This window comes from Piliocolobus tephrosceles, chromosome 17 (genome assembly GCF_002776525.5).
Source record: "Piliocolobus tephrosceles isolate RC106 chromosome 17, ASM277652v3, whole genome shotgun sequence".
Lineage (NCBI taxonomy): Eukaryota > Metazoa > Chordata > Mammalia > Primates > Cercopithecidae > Piliocolobus > Piliocolobus tephrosceles.
This window is the reverse complement of record NC_045450.1, coordinates 20,463,171-20,468,191: the sequence shown is the minus strand read 5'-3', so window position 1 is coordinate 20,468,191 and position 5,021 is coordinate 20,463,171. Positions and strand designations below refer to the sequence as shown.

At 47.6% G+C, this 5,021-nt stretch overlaps 1 non-coding gene across 1 annotated transcript; it reads left to right on the top strand.

The window, feature by feature from the left end:
* The first annotated feature begins 4,939 nt into the window (after positions 1-4,939).
* On the top strand, positions 4,940-5,021 carry TRNAL-UAG. The gene has a single exon. It is a non-coding gene; the product is annotated as a tRNA-Leu (tRNA).

The following is a 5,021-nucleotide window of genomic DNA, read 5'->3' as shown; positions in this document are numbered from 1 at the left end:
CCACCATGCCCAACTAATTTTTGTAGTTTTAATAGAGATGGGGTTTTGCCATGTTGGCCAGTCTGGTCTGGAACTCCTGACCTCTGTGGCCTCAGGTGATCCGCCGGCCTCAGCCTTCCAAAGTGTTGGGATCACAGGCGTGAGCCACTGCACCCAGCCCGAACTGGTACTCTTCACAATGGTTACTTCTGAGCTGTGGGATTCGGTTGTGAAGAAGGGCTGTGGTGAGGGAAAGAATTTCTCTTTTAACTTTATGCCAGTGATTTGACTTTTTTTCTTTTCTTTTTTAATCTTATTCTTTTGATTGAACATTTAAAAAAATATACAACGAGCATGCCTTACATTACAATTTTTTTTTCTTTTTGTTGAGACAGAGTCTTGCTCTGTCGCCTAGGCTGGAGTGCAGTGGTGCAATTTCAGCTCACTGCAACCTCTGCCTCCCGGGTTCAAGCAATTCTTCTGCCTTAGCCTTCCGAGTAGCTGGGACTACAGGTATCTGCCACCACTCCTGGCTAATTTTTGTATTTTTAGTAGAGACAGGGTTTCACCTTGTTGGTCAGCCTGGTGTCGAATTCCTGACCTCAGGTGATCCACCTGCCGCGGCCTCCCAAAGTGCTAGGACTATATGTGTGAGCCACCGTGCCCAGCCTACATCACAAATTTTAAAAAGACAAAACCCGGCTTCCCTTACCAAAGTATTGACAGAGTTTAACTGGGTGGAGAAATGAAAAGAGATTTTTTTTTTTCTTATTTGTGTTTTTCCTTTCTTCGCTTGAGTTTCAACAGGAAAATGGGTTACTTTTGCAAAAATTATTTTTAAATGTCACATAGAAAAATAAAAAATAAAAAACCAAACATAGCCCAGCTGCTCTGGCGCCTGTGGCCTCCCCACCCTTGCCTGGCTGTGGCTGGGCTTTGCATGGGCTTTGCATATGAGCTGCCCTGGCAGCGTCACCCTTGAAGGCATGAATCACCAGAGGCGCCTTGTCAGCAGGACTGTGGGAGGCCAGCAGGGCGACGGGCCTGGAGAAATGCAGGGTGGAGCAGAGGAACTGGCAGCCTTGCCTTCAACACTGGATTTTATTTTATTTTATTTTTTAAAGACTTTGCGCCCAGGCTGGAGTGCAGTGGCGTGATCTCTGCTTACCGCAACATCTGCCTTCTGGGTTCAAGTGATTCTCCTGCCTCAGGCTCCTGAATAGCTGGGATTACAGGAGCGTGCCACCACGCCGGGCTAATTTGTGTATTTGTAGTGGAGACGGAGTTTCATCATGTTGACCAGGCTAGTCTCGAACTCCTGACCTCTGGTGATCCACCCTCCTGGGCCTCCCAAAGTGCTGGGATTATAGGCAAGAGCCACCGGGCGGCGCCCGGCTCCACCACTGGATTTTCATTCTGTTAGAGAAGCAACTCCAGCACAAGGGTTCTGAGCAGCTCCAGAAACCCCTCCCTGAGTCCGCAAGGCCTGTTTTTTGCCTGATAAGGTCTAGTAGGTGCAGGACAGGTGTTGACTTGCATAAAATGATCAGAAACAGAGTTAGGGGATGTGATGCTGTTGGCAGATGGTCCACTGCCTGAAGATGCTTTGAGCAATCATAGGGGAATTTACCTAAAGGGGACGCTGCTTCCTTCTTGTGGTCACAGAGGGCAAGTCACAAGTCACAAAACAACTTTTGCAAAAGTAATGAGTGTTCCTTGCTGAAACTCAAATCCAGACAAAAGTTCTCTGAGACCTTATGCTGGGCAGCTCCGGCCGAAAGCATCTGTCTCTGGCTCTTAAGTTCATGTGGCAAGATGGAGTAGACTTAACCAAGAATGCAAAACTATTTTTTTCAAGGAATATTCTTGCTGCCAACACTGTTCTAGGTCCTGAGGATACAGCAGTGGATGAACAAGACACCATCACTTGCCCTCCTGGAGCTGACCTCCTAGCAGGGCCCAATATCATCCTGGGAGAGAATGCCTACTTGAAGCAGGGGGTTTGGAGAGATGTACGTGGAATACCACCAAGTGGCCAGTGCCTGGATAAGAACCCTTGTGGTGGCCAGGCCGTGGTGGCTCACTCCTGTAATCCCAGCACTTTGGGAGGCTGAGGCAGGGGGGCGTCACCTGAGATCAAGGAGTTTGAGACCAGCCTGGCCAACATGGCAAAACCCCATCTCTACTAAAAATACAAAAACCAAAAACAATTAGCTGGGCTTGGTGACAGGTGCTTGGAATACCAGCTACTTGGGAGGCTGAGGCAGGAGAATCCCTTGAACCTGGGAGGCGGAGGTTGCAGTGAGCCAAGATCATGCCATCGCACTCCAGCCTGGGCCACAAGATCAAAACTCGCGTCTTAAAAAAACAAAACAAGGCAAAACAAAACCAAAAAGAACCCTTGTGGTGAGAACCCTCAAGATACCGGGAGAGAACAAAGTCATCACTGTCACCCTTCTCACATGTGCCAGAGATTCATCTAAATGCTTGGCACGTGTTCAGACACAAGATCTCTCTCTGTCACCCAGGCTAGAGTGCAGTGGTATGATCAGAGCTCACCGTAGCCTCAAACTCCTGGCCTCAAGCGATCCTCCCACCTCAGCTTCCCAAAGGGATGGCATTACTGGTGTGAGCCACCATGCCTGGTCGAATTACCACATTTAATCTGCATTGACTTTATTCTCTGATATGACCAGAGCAGGCCTGACACATTGTAGGTGCTCATGAAACATTTGCAGAATGAATGAGTCTAATCCTCACAGCAAATCCTGTGTGGTAGATACTATCAGTATCACTCCATTACAGGGATGAGCAGCTGAGGCCCAGAGAGAAGCAACTTTTCCAAGATCACACAGCTCATGGGAGTTCAGACTGTTTCATTCCCAAGCCCATGGGTTTACCCACTCGATTAGTTTCTTATTGCTGCTGTAACAAAACGCAAATTTAGTGGCTTAAAGCAACACAGATTTATAGTGGTACTGTTCTGGAAGTCAGAAACGCTAAAATCAAGGTGTCAGACACCTTGTGTTCCCTTTTTGGTGCCTCTAGGGGAGAATTAATTTCCTTACCTTTTGCAGTCTCTAGAGACTGCCAACATTCCTTGGCTCGTGGCTACATCACTGGGAACTCTGGTTCATCCTTGTACCTCCTCGAATTCCTGCCTCTTTCTTTTTCTTTTTTGAGATGGAATCTTGCTCTGTCGCCCAGGTTGGAGTGCAGTTACGCGATCTCAGCTCACTGCAACCTCGGCCTCCCGGGTTCAGGCGCTTCTCCTGCTTCAGCCTCCCGAATACCTGGGATTACAGGCACATGCCACCATGCCGGGCTAATTTTTTGTATTTTTAGTAGAGAGGAGGTTTCACCATGTTGGCCAGGCTGGTCTAGAACTCCTGACCTCCAGTGATTTGCCCACCTCGACCTCCCAAAGTGCTGAGATTACAGGCATGAGGCATCGTGCCCCACCACCTGTCTCTTTCTTATAAGAACTCTTGTGATTACATTGGGACCACCTGGATAATCCAGGCTCCTCTCCCCATCAGAAGATCCTTAATTTAATCACAACTGCAAAAGTCCCTTTTGCCACGGAAGGTAACATATTTACAGGTTCAGTGTGGGCATCTTTAGGGGGTCATTATACAGACTACCACACCCACTTACTAGACTGTCTTTACAACCTTGGATTTTTGTTTGCCATTTTCCTTAAACGTGCAAGGAAATAGAAAACCGTATGTGCTTGTGGAATTAGGAAAATATAGACTGAAAAGATGGGAAACTCCTGAAAGAGAAGGAAGGGGGAATAGAACTTGGGGACATCAAAGGAGACTTGAATTTTGTCTAGAGTATTTATTTTAATTTTAAATTTAATTTTAAAAATTTGAGGTCAAGCGCGGTGGCTCACATCTGTAATCCTAGCACTTTGGGAAACTGAGGCCGGTGGATCTCTTGAAGTCAGGAGTTCGAGATCAGCCTGACCAATGTAATGAAACCCCCGTCTCTACTAAAAATGCAAAAATTAGCCGGGTGTGGTGGCATGCACCTGTAATCCCATCTACTTGGGAGGCTGAGACAGGAGAATCTTTTGAAACTGGGAGGCGGAGGTTGCAGTGAGCCGAGATTGCGCCATTGCGGGCCAGCCTGGGCAACAAAAGCAAAACTCAGTCTCAAAAAAAAAAAAAAAAAAAAAAAATTGAAGCTAATATGCAAAATGTTAGTAATAATTCGAGATGATGGAAAATGGAATTTTGCTAGGTTGTACTCTACATTTATTGCATTTTTTGTTTTCTAAAAAACACTAAACTCCTCTGCACGTACAAACAAGGGTCTTGGGAGGTTGGGGAATGTCGGCTGGCTGGGACACCCGAAGCTAGTTACTTAGCATCTCTATTTTTCTCCTCTGTAAAATGGGTCGCACAGCTTATGAAAGCTTAATAGTTTGATATGGAAGGAGCCCACACCTGCAAAGAATCTGTAACAACGTTCAATGGTTTTCCCCGCCGAACTCTTGATTCTTACATCGCGAGGGCAAAGGCTAGGCCATGAGGCCACGCAGGGCTACAGAGGCGCCTTGAGCTGGACAGAGCGTCCACAGGTTGGGAACCCAGCTTGATTCGGTGCAAACTGGGGCTCCACGCAAGACCCCGGCCCACCCCGGAGGAAGCGGCAGCGCGGGAGAGCCCCTGCGTGGCTGAAGGCAGGATCACGCCCAAGGAAAACTCAAACCCAAACACACATGTGAGGATTTAATATTAAAAATATTAATGTTTGATAATTAGGCCCTCTTCATTTTAATAGTGCATTCTTAGTGTGTTTACTATTGCTGATCACGAGAGCACTGTAACTCCAAGGCTCCCTGAGCGATGCAGGAGACGCCGGTTCCATATTGAGCATGCGCAAACTTTGAGGGCGGGGCGCCTGCGTCATCACCCTAATATAGTCTGCAGAGAGAACTCTGCGAGCGGGAGGTAGCGTGGCCGAGTGGTCTAAGGCGCTGGATTTAGGCTCCAGTCATTTCGATGGCGTGGGTTCGAATCCCACCGCTGCCA